Source organism: Periplaneta americana, chromosome 1 (assembly GCF_040183065.1).
Source record: "Periplaneta americana isolate PAMFEO1 chromosome 1, P.americana_PAMFEO1_priV1, whole genome shotgun sequence".
Taxonomy (NCBI): Eukaryota; Metazoa; Arthropoda; class Insecta; order Blattodea; family Blattidae; genus Periplaneta; species Periplaneta americana.
In genome coordinates, this window is record NC_091117.1 from 149,344,957 (window position 1) to 149,360,609 (window position 15,653).

Below are 15,653 nucleotides of genomic sequence, written 5' to 3' on the forward strand. Positions count from 1 at the left end.
CCCCGCGCTCAACTGATGTATACCCAAAACTGACCCCGCGCTCAACTGATGTATACCCAAAACTGACCCCGCGCTCAACCGATGTATACTCAAAACTGACCCCGCGCTCAACTGATGTATACCCAAAACTGACCCCGCGCTCAACTGATGTATACCCAAACTGACCCCGCGCTCAACTGATGTATACCCAAAACTGACCCCGCGCTCAACTGATGTATACCCAAAACTGACCCCGCGCTCAACTGATGTATACCCAAAATTGACCCCGCGCTCAACCGATGTATACCCAAAACTGACCCCGCGCTCAACTGATGCATTTTAATCCTTTCGCGCTCAACTGATGTACACCCACTTCGGAGACCTAAATAAAGGAAATCATTCATAATGTTCTGCCCAAGGCCAGGTTTTTCACTGCAAATCCAGCATTCTCCAATCGTCCCTATTTACCGCCTTCCTCTTAGTCTCCACATATGATCCATTTAGCTAATATTCACCAAAAGGATGATATAGACACTTTCGTTTTCCGGATTACGTACGAAAGACATTATTTATAGCCTAAATTCAACACGCAAAATACTTTACTACATTCATATGAGTAAACTGTACTGCTTCAATAATCTGAAAGTAATCTACATGGGTAATTCAAAATGTAATTGGTTATCAATGACGTTCTAGTAACTCTTACGGTTATGAACGTTTATATATTTGTGCATTCTGTTCCTGTGGTAATAAGAAGAACTCTTAACTTTGCTGGATTTCATTCCTTCTGCCAATATCTCGTCAACCTTTCTATAGCTACCCACAAACAAATAAGGCGTCATCTCCATTATTTCTACGTTGTTTTCGTATGTATTTCAATATTTCATCCGGAAAGTTGATTACTTTTAAATTTTGTAGAAATCTCGTTAATGGGACACTGTACTGAAATTGTGATGGTTGCTAACAAACCCGGTCATTTCTACTGAAAACAAAAAATGAGTTTTTTACGGTTTCGGTATGTTTAGAGAGTCAATTTTCTGAATATGTTACTGTTTTTATTCCAACTCGGTCATTCCCATGAGGAACAATATGATAAAATCAGTATCTTCAATCAAAACCGGATAATTCCATATCATATTAATGCCAATGTTTTCCTTGTCTTTCTTGTATAAAAACGGACATTTCCAACATTCTCTATGTGTTGCAATTGATTACCAATCATTCAAAATCGGTCATTTCCACTTCTATGTGCAAGAGTAATATCTAATTGCTAATTGAAATTATTGTAAAAGTTTTATAATACGGTATAGGCCTATTCATTTTTCCATGATATAACAGAATTAAAGTGAAGGATATCTAGGGAGATAGGCTATTCAATTCATATTTATTTTTTTTATTTTCATGCAATGTGCATTCACATATTTGAGCTAAATGTTTTTTTAATTAAATTATTGTAAAAGTGTTACGGTGCGGGTGATTATGTAGTAGGCCTAAGCACTGGCCAGGCCGCTATCTTCCCACAATAGAGGTCCTAGGCACATATTTTACCGTTAGAGTGCAAAGAGTCTTACAATATGCTATTCATAAGAAAAGTTTCAAAATTTAATTAAAATACATGCATATTATGTGCTTTGGATCCTATTGTGGAAGATTGCCTGTCCGATGCTTACTACATAATTACCATGTATTGTTATATTCGTTACTCCATGATACAGTTGATGTAAGTGACGTGTATGTTTTATTGTTATAAATGTCAAATAGCTTTTTTCGAACAAAAGTGAACATTTTCCTCATATTTCCAAACAAAATCGATATTTACAAAATATTTTGTCTATAAAATGTACAGACAATGACTAGAATCATGATTATTGAACCATTGGAACAAAGGAAGTAACACGCACGACACATAAAATTGTCGTTCACTTTGGGGTAAAATGAAGGCTCGATACAGTTTTTTCTACTTCCTGAAAAAATTACTAATTTGGAAATGACCGGTTTTGTTCGCAACCTCCACAATCACTACTAACTTCCATATTTTTAAAGTTAAATTCACAACGTTTTTATCACTTAAATATCTGGTTAATAATAACACATGTACAAAATTTCATCCCTCTATAAGTGGTTTGCATTTTATTAATCTATACTAATAATAAATCTGTAGCCGAAATTTTTCTGGTAATTTTCGATTTTCCAAAAATAATTGGTCCTAACATATATAATTTACCACCCTGAAACCGAAAATCGCTTTTTTGAAATTTTTGTTTGTATGTCTGTCTGTCTGTCTGTATGTTTGTTACCTTTTCACGCGAAAATGGATGAACGGATTTCGATAAAAATTGGAATATAAATTATGTTCGTTGTAACTTAGATTTTAGGCTATATGGCATTCAAAATACATTATTTAAAAGGGGGGTTATAAGGGGGCCTGAATTAAATAAATCGAAATATCTCGCTTATTATTGATTTTTGTGAAAAATGTTACATAACAAAAGTTTCTTTAAACCTAATTTGCGATAAGTTTTATTTCTTGAAAAATTATGATAGGATTGATATTTAATTAGATAAATGAGTTTTAAAATTAAAATAACTGCCATCTAAGACAAATGACTTTGTCTATAAGGGGCCTTGGACAGCAACAATCGAAAGCTATGAAAGATAGCCTACAGAGAATGTTTCTGTGTTTGTATGAAGTAATATCGGAAGCTAAATTAACCGATTTGCATAATTAATTATTATTTCACCATGGAAAGTGTAGTTTCTCTAGATGGACATAATGCTATAATGTTATTACAGTAACTTCTGATATAATATAATATAATATAATATAATATAATATAATATAATATAATATAATATAATATAATATAATATAATATAATATAACATAACATAACATAACATAATATAATATATGTAATGTAATATTATATAATATAATTTAAGTTATTTGAAGAGTTCAGAACCATAGTGGGCCAAACGCCATTTACTGAATACGTAGAAAACAAGGGTTAAAATTAAGTTATTACCATAATTCAATGGAAACCTATAACAAGTAAAATAAAGTATACACATTAAATCTAAATGATGTCAATGTTCATTAAACTGTGGTTGCATGTAATAAAAAATGAGAAACACGTTAAAGGAATTGTCATTGCACCAATGAGTGGTCTCTGGACCAAAATGATCGCATTTTAATTATTTGGATGCAATTTAAATTAAGTAACATATTAAACGATTTATCCTTCTATCAAACACGAATGTTCCCTGGATCAAATGTCCTATTTTAATTCCGTAATTATTTTATATTTATTTCTAACGGGTGCAGCGGAGCGCACCGGTACGGCTAGTAACTTAATAAAAGTTGTATCAATTTATATAAGGAGTCCCTTGCGCCACAATTTACATTATTTTTAATTAATATTCACTTTTATGATTCTTCATATAGGCCCTAAGTTCGAGCAAACTTTACTATTTGGTTTTTCTGTACAGTGAATTGGTAAATTAGTAAGAATTTTTTATGATTATTAATATTTTCATTTTTTATTATTTATAATAAAAATTTCTAGTAATTTACTGTTTAATTTTACAGAAAAATCCTGTAGTAAGTTTTGATCCCATAAGGATTCATGTAAGTGAATATCAGTTACGGAATTGTGGTGCAAGTGACTTTTTATATAAAGCGATTCAATATTTTAATAAAATGCAAACCGCTTATCATAGGAGGATCAAAATTTGTATCTCTGTCATTATTAACCATATATACCAGTGTTCAAAATTTGGTGAATCTAGCTTCATAGGGCTGTAAGTATGAAGTAATAAAGTACATAATATGTACAAGAAACCTTTGTGGAATATCAATTATACAATAACTGTTAGTTACAGCTCAAAACACTTATAATGTATTAGGCCATACTTTTGTGGACTAGGACCCTGGTATACCATATTATTGAGATCAAATAGGTCAAGGGATACAGCGATTCGATTAATAAAACTGTCGATATACACTACATTATTGCTTTTATTATTATATTAGTGCGAACAAGACTGTGAATGTAAAGAAACAAATCATAATTTGCTTCCTTCCTTGTTACTTCAAAGTGAATTGATTCTGGTCCAGGGCGCATCATGTATTCGTACGGAGCGGAAATCAATCGTATAGTACTATATTGTAACAATCAGCTTATATAATAAGGAAAGTTATATGTCTGTTTTCTTTTGTTGGTTATTTAACGACGCTGTATCAACTACTAGGTTATTTAGCGTCGATGAGATTGGTGATAGCGAGATGGTATTTGGCGAGATGAGACCGAGGTTTCGCCATAGATTACCTGGCGTTCACCTTACGGTTGGAGAAAACCTCGTAAAAACCCAACGAGGTAATCACCCCAAGCGGGGATCGAACCCGCGCCCGAGCGTAACTTCAGAACGACAGACAAGCGCCTTAACCGACTGAGCCACACTGGTGGCTTGCATGTCTGTTATGGAGTAACAGTTAGCATGCCTGATCGTGAAAGGAGCGGTCCCGGATTCAAATCCTGGTTGGAAAAAGTTACCTGGTTGAGATATTTTTCGGGGTTTTCCCTCAACGCGGTAAAGGCTGGTTCACAATAAACCGGAAACGAAAACGACAACGAGAACGAGAATGAGAACGGAAATAATGTTAGAACAAATAATATATTTAAATGTGAGCATTCACAATAGTTAACTGTGAATGCTCGCATTTAAGTACATTTATTTTAACAATATTTCTGTTCTCGTTCTCGTTGTTTCCGTTCCCGGTTTGTCAACCAGCCTTTAGAGCAAATGCGGTGTAACTTTCAGCGCTGGACCCTGAACTCATTTCGCTACCGTTACCACCATCCCACTCAGGCGCTAGATAAACACAGCAGTTGATAAAGCGTCGTAAAATAACCAAATGAAAAAAGTTTGTTGTTTCATGAATCGAATCGCTATTCCGTTGATAATATCCAAAATTTCGATGTGAGTTCTATAACGCATCATAACCAAAAATATTAATTTAGGCTACAGCAAAATGCATTCCTTCATTTCATTACATACTGGGGTGTAACATAAGTTATTTCAGTTGGTAGCAGATAAATCTATTATCGATTATATGGAGAAATCACCTCCGCTGAGTTTCTTTTTAACGCCATGTATTGGATGGGCCTATAATGCATCACATGCACATATGTGAAATAATTTTAATGTATTACTCGTACGGTAAGACCTAAACCAAACTTGCGCAGCTAGATTCTCTTACTCCGGTAGCGAAAGAGAGAGGAGTAGGAGTAGAAGAGAATGGATATCATGTGCTGTGAAGGTTAGGAAAGTCGAGATTGCGTCATCGTAGATGTCTGCGCAACCGTTTGTTTGGTTCAGGTCTTACCGTCCGAGTTATACATGCATAAATTCCATAATTAATGTAGATTCCCAAAATATATCAGCTGGACAAACGAATGACAAATGCAAACGTGCCGGAAATTGCTATTCTCCATTAGGTAACATACATACCTCTTCTGAGCATCTACCTCCGTGAAGAGCACAGTGCCACCGTTGAGTGTGTAGTGTTTACCGTTGCAAAATGCTATGCAGCTTAGAAGTACGGTTAGAAATTTCGAAAGATACATTTCGAAAACTATTGTTCTCTAGCATTAGCGAATCCATACTATGCTTGTCATGGTAACAAGTTTTATTGACTCTGTTGAGATCATTATTGTTGTAATACGTTGCTGGTTATTAATGACATCGTTTCTTGGTATTGTAATTTTGTTTTTACAATCAAGTAAGCTTAGTAGTTTGAAAAAAAACAGCATGCCTCCCCATTAGGCTATATTTGAAGCGGTTATTCAAAGAAGGACCCAATTCGTCACTTTAAAATTTGACAGGGGAAACAAATAACCGAATATGTCACAAAAGAATGTCAGTCAATGTTAATAAAACTTCCAAACAATTTATGCACGATCCCAAAGAGTATCCTGAACTATGTTTAAATCTCCAATATTGCATCCTGCGATCCACATACGAACGAGCTAGAGAGAGTTAAAGAGACGGGAGTGGGGGGGGGGGGGGTCTCTGCCATTCAATGGGAATCTATTACGTTTGACCTGGTGGGCACGCATGAGGATTGAATACGTATGTAATTTTGTGCGAGATCGTGCGTATTTGCTTGGTTTCCGCACAAAACCAACCCGCGGTAAGTCTAAAATTCCACATTCAGTATTCCCAACCGAACACACATAACAATTTCCCTCTTCTTACCGCTTAAGTGACATATTGATTTTACTGCTTTAGGCTTTTAACATATTATTTTTAGAGACGTTCAATATAGTAGTAATTATAAATTGGAAACTTACCACTGCAATTTCACCTAAATTGCACTGTTAATTATTGTTTTTAAATATTTGCAAAAATTAAGTAAACTCTACAACGCCACTAAAGTTACTGCATTTCGTGATGCATGTAACATTAAGGAAGCCGTTTGTTTTAAGTCCGCATTTATAGACTGGGGAAAAAAAAAGACAGACGTATATCACGGCCTGCTGGAGTACAGTAAAGACAGAAAACATTAAAGCAACAATGTTGAAGATAGATATTTTTGTTTTCCAAAATTGCCGTCATTGAACAGAAACCAAGATGGAAATTTCATTGCAACTAATTAGAAATTCCTCTTATCTTCGCACAAAATAATGTACGATACACGAGAGGTATGTTTTCTTTCAATTCTCGGAAATTAAAAAAGCTCAACTACGTTTCGCTTTTTCAAACTTTTCCTCGAACATGAAAACTTCAACATACCGCTCTTGTAACGCATATTACTAATGTGTGTTGTTTGACAAAAAAGGTAGGGAGCGAGCTGCGACGGAAAGCAGTGCACTTCCTAACGTAGCAAGGATTGGTTACATACATTTAAATAATAAGAAAAACAACTCATGTCAAGCAAACATCTAAACAATTTATACATTATTTTTGGAAATATAATTGGACGGTGATTAGCAATAGTGATTCAAGCGCCAAAAACCTGTTTCGAGATATTCGCCATTGAAATAAATGTTTTTTTTATAAAACATTTTATGCAAGAAGTATTATAAAATTCATACTATTACAAAAAATAGCACAAATAATACCAAAAAAGGCTAATAGATTTTTAATAAGGACCAGAAGTTGAATTAATATTTCAAAGCAAAAAAAAAAATTAATTTTATGCAATAAACGAATTTTTGCTTATAAATAGGAGCAAAATTCAGATATCGCATTCTTGATTTTTTCAGAGTTAAATTAGCCTGACATCAACAGATGTGTGTAAATATCTCATTTTTTTCAAATTTTCGTTTGGTCTATTACTGCGTAACTCCGTCCAATTGTAGGACGTATTAAAATTGCTAATTTTACATAGCCTATGCTATTATATTGTGAGCGTGTGGGTGAATGATCGGGAATTTTAAGCATATCACAATAAATGCGTATGAAATTCTGGAAACAAACATGAAATCAAACACGTACTCACCAATAATGTGACAGTCCCAGCTTATTCCCCTTCAACAAATTCATTCTCCTGTGAATGATAATTGAACAAAAAATGTTCGAAACACAAAAGTTTCTTGCACCAATTACACTTTACCAAAGAGAGTTGATGACACTCACTTTCTTTCATATGAAATTCACATGTACCAATTGCCCTTCTAATACAATGGTCAGTGCGGTTTTCAAATGTTTCGTTCATTTTAATTAAACCTACAAATTTCTAACCATATTATGAGAAACGGAAGTGTGGCTCGCACCCTACGCTGCTTCAAACAACACAACATACCGTATGCAATCCTCGTGCCCACCAGGTCAATCGAAATACGGTAGACTCCCATTGGATGATGGAGACCCCCACCCCCGCCTCTTTAACACTCTAGCTCGTTCATAATGTGCATCGCAGGATGTAATATTATAGATTTCGCCATATTTCATTATGCTCTTTCGAATGGCGTGTAAATTGTTTGAAAGTTATCCTAACACTGAGTGATGTTGCATTGTCAATATAAAATATCTAGGTACACGAAATTAATTCTTTAATATCATATCACCGTTCCGGAAGAACAATGACACAACTGCAAAATTGGGGTAAATATTACAAATAGCCCTATCTGTGTAGTACTACTTCAAAGTAATAAAAAATTTTAATATTTTTCTCTATTTCGATTTTCATAATATTAATATATTATATATACAGTATATAATATTAATATATTATACATATATATACTTATACATACAGCGTGAGTATAAATGACTTCCCTGAACACGAAAATTATTTTTGGACAAACGACTGAACGTAGAAAATTTTTTTAATATGCGATTGTATGGAGAAACTCTCCAAGTTTTTAAACATACCTTACAGTTGCTCGCTATGGGCTCCCCTTGTGACCCTGCAGACATCAAGCCGGTAGTCCAATTCGTCCCACACACGGCTAAGTGTATCCATAGCGATTGCAGCGATGGCATTGATGATGCGGGCGCGTAGCTCTGGCAGATTTTCCGGTAACGGAGGTACAAAAACAGAGTCTTTAACATATCCCCACAGGTAGAAGTCACACGGTGTTAAGTCAGGAGAACGTGGAGGCCAAGACAAGAGCTGCATGTCGTCTCCCCCCGCGCAACCAATCCATCTGTTTGGCAACCGGTCGTTTACAAATCAGCGTATTCCGAATCTCACCGGACCGGTGGACAACAATGACGTCACGTTGCAGCGAAATAGGAACAAAACTGCTAGGAGGATCGATGGCTGTCATGGCGACTATATAAGTTGTCTGTGCTACGCTAGCAAAATTTTGCGAAATTTCCGTACTGCCATCATGTTCAAAGAAAAGAGAGCATAAACAATTTAGTTCTTGAACCGGTAGTAATAACTGGTCCGTTGATATGTTCGCTCATAAGCCATTAACATATTGTTTTTACGTTGTGCTCAATACAAACAATACAGCAGAACTAAAGCAGAACACACCTCCATGACACAACAGTGCACGATGTCATTCGTCTGCTAATTCCCGCCCTATACAAGAACCAATCAGATTCATTGATGGCGGCTGATGGAGACTGCCACCACCTCTGCAAGCTGATGGCACCGGTGCGACACCGATGGAGCATCAGTGACTCCATCGGTGAAATTCGGAACACCGTGATGCCATCAGATTGCTCAGCGCTGAGATTCGGAATACGCTCAATGTCCGGACTTCGTTATGGAAGTGAGGTGGTGCGCCATCTTGTTGATACATGAAATGAGCACTATCACTCTCCAGCTGTGGCATCAACCACTTCTAACATATCCAGGTAATAATGTCCTGACACGGTGGGTTCGAGAAAAAAGAAGGGGCCGTACATCTTGGAGTTGGAAAGTGCACAGAAGATATAAGTTTCGGGGAATTACGAATGTGCTCCACATAAGCCCGACCAGGAGATTTTCTTTTACACAGGCATCTGTGGTCACTAATTGATTGTAGCATCATCTAATGGTCTTGGCGTCTCGTGCATCATTATCAAATCTCGCTCAAAAATGTCGCTGCACAGTTATGACGATTTTTGTGGAATGAAATTCCAATGCTACAAATACACGCTTAGCACCAGTCGCCATTTCTGTAAACTCAAGTCCTCTATCGGTAAGAGGTGGAACTACGCCGCGCGGATAATTTGAAATAAAACTTTGAGAGAGATTCTATTTGGTAATATCAGCACCATTGCTGTATTATTCACGATTTGTCTATAAAAAATATATAAGATTGGAGAAAGCCGGATTTGCAGTGAAAGATCTGCCCTTGGGCAGAACACTGAATGAATGAATATAAGATTATGTTTTTTGCTTCTGAAAAACTTTCTATATTGCACTTACGTCGTTCTATTGGAACAACGATATACTTTTAAAGCACTTCCAAGAATATGTTATATAATTTAATTCTTTCTGTGGTTGCTTGAAAAGTGTTTAATTATAATTTAAAATAACAGAATTGGGTCCTTCTTCTACAATACTACTGCATTATCAATAAAAATCCTCTTAAATCCATATTATTAATATAACCTAATTTAAACAGAAATAAAATTCTAACCTATTACAATATGTAAATTCAAACACAGAAAGGCAGAGGTGTGGCATTATTTCAGCAATACACGCCAGCTAACCGTTGGATAAAAACAAGGGATGGTCTCTCTGTATCCGAGTGGAAGGAGGCAATTAAAATGATAGGACAAGTGTCAAACGTGCGTGCCATGACAGGTCGGTCTCAGGATGGCTCCCAGTGCAGACATTGCACTGAGATAGAAACCTTACCCCACATCCTGGGATTCTGCCAACATGGAACTCTCAGCTGGAATACTAGACACCATGCAAGTCTTCCTTCCTTCTACGAGGTTCACCAAGAAGTCCACTGCCTTGCAAAAGATGGAAGTTCTCGGCGAGTTGACATCACTGCCATTGATACATGAAGAAAAGAAGACCACCTATGAGCCTACAATTGAATACTTTAGGAATTATTGTCATATACAAGGACAGATTGAAGTATTTGTATTATTGTTCGGAGCAAGGTGAAGAATTCCAAAATTCTCAGCTGAATGTTTTGTCTTTTTGGAATTCCTTTAACATTTTTGAAAATTATTACTATACAAGTAACGAAATATTCTGTTCAATTTTACGTAATCACTGTACACCTAAATTTCTTTATATTGTATCTGATTACTAATAATTATTGAATAAACGTACTTTCCCAAGGGTAGCTTCCATTTGAAAATAATAATCATAAATACTGATAACACAAATGTTTATTTTTATTTTTATTTGTTTAGTATGTTGTGTCTTTTGGCAACCCTTACTGAAGAGAAGCTACCCTTGTGGAATTTATATATTATATCTGCAGTGCTTGGGAAAAGTGACATAAGTCAGTTTCCACAAACCTTTTTTGATAATTTATTGACAACTGACACTGGTTTATGTCGATTTGATTTTTTTCTGTATGAATTATTTTAATGGGAGAAATACTTATGTATTTTTTCCAAGTGAGCAGATGTTCCGTAAGTTGTCAATAAATTATCAAAAAAGGTTTGTGGAAACTGACTTATGTCACTTTTCCCAAGCATTGCAGAATATAAACAAGGTAGTTTACTGTTTCACAACCATACAGAACAATCGGTAATATAACTGTTTTATAAATTCTAACTTTCAGATTTCTTGACAGCAGACTAGATGACAAAAGTTTCTCATCCGAATAATAACAGGCATTCGAAGAATAAATTTCCAAATGTTGTATTTACATTTCGTACAATATTCTGGTGGTCACGAGACATAATCATATACATATACACGTATCTCTTTTTACAAAATAATTTATAATTTAATATTTCAACATCCTAAAGTAAAGACTTTTATAAAATCTGTGCACTTATTACAGAAAAAAAAAACTGAAATTTTGGTGATGTGCATAATTATGCACACAGCGTCGGAAAGGATTAATGAACCTATATTTTAGAAAACTACGCGATTCAGCGGCTGATTTTTACGAAATCGTGAAGCAGAAGCCTTAACCTTTCTGTTGCAGTATGAAACAGTACCGGGAAATACCCGGAAGTGAACTAATACACTCCAGTTTGTTAAAATTAACCTAAGAAAATAATGAAAAAAAAAAAAAACACATTTTTTCAGAGCGCTTTGTCTTCGTCAAAATAATTACAATATCCATGAAAATATTTAAAATGTATTCACATTTACCGGCTTCATCAGAATCAGTAACTATTCACTTTAAACCGTAGACCGAATAAATAATATTAATTATTGTAGAATGTAAGCTTACACAAACAATGCCGAGAAAAGATATGTAGGCCTATATACTAAAAGAGATGATCAAGTTTCGACTGTCATACGGCCTCAAGGTTTGCGTGAAGCGGTGGAAGTAAGGTAGTTTATTGTTGCCTGACTATAAAGCTTTACCATGTGGTATTTTTTTCCTACCTAGAATGGGTTGTAGAGAATCGATATTTGGCAGCCTAAATCGGCCAAATACTCCACTATGCGACGTGCGCTCCACCTCGCGATACATAACGCAGAGGTGCCACATGGCAGCATTCTGGGTTCGATATTATTTCAGATCTATATTAGGGCTATTCCATATGAAATCCATCAGTAAAAAAACCTCGCATTTTTTAATACCCTAATACTTACTTACTTACAAATGGCTTTTAAGGAACCCGAAGGTTCATTGCCGCCCTCACATAAGCCCGCCATCGGTCCCTATCCTGTGCAAGATTAAGCCAGTCTCTATCATCATATCCCACCTCCCTCAAATCCATTTTAATATTATCCTCCCATCTACGTCTCGGTCTCCCTAAAGGTCTTTTTCCCTCCGGTCTCCCAACTAACACTCTATATGCATTTCTGGATTCGCCCATACGTGCTACATGCCCTGCCCATCTCAAACGTCTGGATTTCAAGTTCCTAATTATGTCAGGTGAAGAATACAATGCGTGCAGTTCTGTGTTGTGTAACTTTCTCCATTCTCCTGTAACTTCATCCCGCTTAGCCCCAAATATTTTCCTTAGCACCTCATTCTCAAACACCCTGAACCTATGTTCCTCTCTCAGAGTGAGAGTCCAAGTTTCACAGCCATATAGAAGAACCGGTAATATAACTGTTTTATAAATTCTAACTTTCAGATTTTTGGAGAGCAGACTGGATGATAAGAGCTTCTCAACCGAATAATAACACGCATTTCCCATATTTATTCTGCGTTTAATTTCCTCCCGAGTGTCATTTATATTTGTTACTGTTACTCCAAGATATTTGAATTTTTCCACCTCTTCGAAGGATAAATCTCCAATATTTATATTTCCATTTCGTACAATATTCCCGTCACGAGACATAATCATATACTTTGTCTTTTCGGGATTTACTTCCAAACCGATCGCTTTACTTGCTTCAAGTAAAATTTCCGTGTTTTCCCTAACCGTTTGTGTATTTTCTCCTAACATATTCACGTCATCCGCATAGACAAGAAGCTGATGTAGCCCGTTCAATTCCAAACCCTGCCTGTTATCCTGAACTTTCCTAATGGCATATTCTAAAGCGAAGTTAAAAAGTAAAGGTGATAGTGCATCTCCCTGCTTTAGCCCGCAGTGAATTGGAAAAGGATCAGATAGAAACTGACCTATACGGACTCTGCTGTATGTTTCACTGAGACACATTTTAATTAATCGAACTAGTTTCTTGGGAATACCAAATTCAATAAGAATATCATATAATACTTCCCTCTTAACCGAGTCATATGCCTTTTTGAAATCTATGAATAACTGATGTACTGTACCCTTATACTCCCATTTTTTCTCCATTATCTGCCGAATACAAAAAATCTGATCAATAGTCGATCTATTACGCCGAAAACCGCACTGATGATCCCCAATAATTTCATCTACGTACGGAGTTAATCTCCTCAAAAGAATATTGGACAAAATTTTGTACGACGTCAACAAAAGTGATATTCCTCGAAAGTTACCACAGTTGGTTTTGTCCCCCTTTTTAAAAATAGGTACAATTATGGACTCCTTTCATTGATCTGGTACAATTTCCTTTTCCCAAATAGCAATACAAGTTTATAAATTTCGCTATATAATGCACTTCCACCCTCTTGTATTAATTCTGCTGGAATTTGATCGATACCTGGAGACTTGTACTTTTTCAGATTTTCTATCGCAATTTCGACTTCTGAAAGCGTGGGTTCGGGTATAAATGGCTCAGCAGTTTGTATTTCAATATCGTCCCGATCATTTCTATTTGGCCTATGTACATTTAGTAGTTGCGCAAAATAGTTTTTCCATCTGTTTAGGATTGATGGAGAGTCTGCAAGCAAGTCACCATTCTCATCCTTGATCACGTTTACCCTTGGCTGATATCCGTTCTTAAATTCCTTTATACCCTTAAATAAATCTCGAATGTTTTTATTCTTACTATTTGTTTCTACCTCATTCAGTTTTTCCTTCAAGTAACCTCTCTTTTTATTCCTAAGTGTACGACTTGCTTCCCGTCTTTCATTGAAATAATTATCTCTCTTCTCCTCAACTGGATCCTGTAAGAATTTCAATTTTGCCTGTTTCCTTCTTTCTACTACCATGCAACAATCTTCATCAAACCACGGTTTCTTTTTCTTAGTTTCATAATAACCTATGCTCTGCTCAGCTGCAATTTTGATACTATCTCTGATATTTTACCACACGCTATTAACATCTATACCCTAATTTTTTCCTTATTTATACAAGGTGCTGAGGAGAGTGCATTTGCAAAAATATACTATCGAAAGTCAAACGGTTTTCGTATTGTTGAGCGACAAATTTAGCGTATTTTAGAAAAACAAGCCTATTTCAGCGCCCAGAACTCTGGAACCATTTACTGCAGAACATTGAACGAGAGCTCATTTTGAAGCTAACATTTGGTAGGTTATGATAATAAGTAATCCTTATTTTTATTGTATACAGAGAGAGAGAGAGAGAGAATCTGATTTTACTTACTTTTAGGCTTTTTGCCCATTTGTAAAAATGTAAAAAAATATTGAGAAAAAAACCTTGCATTATTAAGAGGGATTCGGCATTGTTTGCTTAGTGGCTCGGCTATAAGTTTCGAGGGTATTAAATAAATTACTTTCACACGCCTGGACTTGAACGGCTCAGTACCGCATCCACTGGCCGAGAGCTGAAGATAAGAGAGCGTTGGGCGTCATTTTACTCCTGTGTTTATGAAAACTTGTGATAAAGCTAGCCCAGCTATGCGCTACTAGACGAAACATCACGTGTTTATGTCTCCTGGGCTTGCATCCCTCGGCTAGCTCCCGCCTCACAGTCAGCTGGTTAGCTCACGCGCGTACTATTTATTTTCTTTATTTGATATTTTCAATACTTTATCTACGTTGCACCAGTAAAAATATGTGTCTATTTGTACTTTCAATGCGGAATCTAACCATATATTTTAAAAAATATTTGTTCGTGGGCAATATATGTCAATATAAACTTAAACTTTAACTTTTCAGCATCAAAATAAACCATGATTTTGATCATTGGGTGAAAGGGTTTCGGAGCCACAACAGTTTAAAGTTGCTAATTTTATGAAAATATGATAAATTTAAATATTTTTAATTTAAACACTATGAAGTTCTGATGCCTCAAACTTTGCACAAAGCATTGTATCACAGTTGTCTACGGACAGAAAAAGTGTCATTGTATTTAAAAATTGCAAGGTCAATTTTCTCTAGATTTCGGTCGATTTGAGATGGAATAGCCCATAAATGACCTGTCTTTTAATCAAAATTTTATTAATGGTATTCTAGCTTTATTTGAAGACGACTCGGCATTTCTTATGTCTTCATGGAAGCCAGCTGTTGCCACCAACAGACTTCAAGGTCACTTGTGTGACATTGAACTTTGGCTGCTAAAATGAAGAATTAAATTAAACATACCTAAAACCGGTTGTTCTGTGTGGTTGTGAAACTTGGACTCTCACTTTGAGAGAGGAAGAGAGATTAAGAGTCTTTGAGAATAAGGTGCTTAGGAAAATATTTGGGAATAAGAGGGATGAAGTTACAGGAGAATGGAGAAAGTTACAGAACGCAGAACTGAACGCATTGTATTCTTCACCTGGCATAATTAGGAACATAAAATCCAGACGT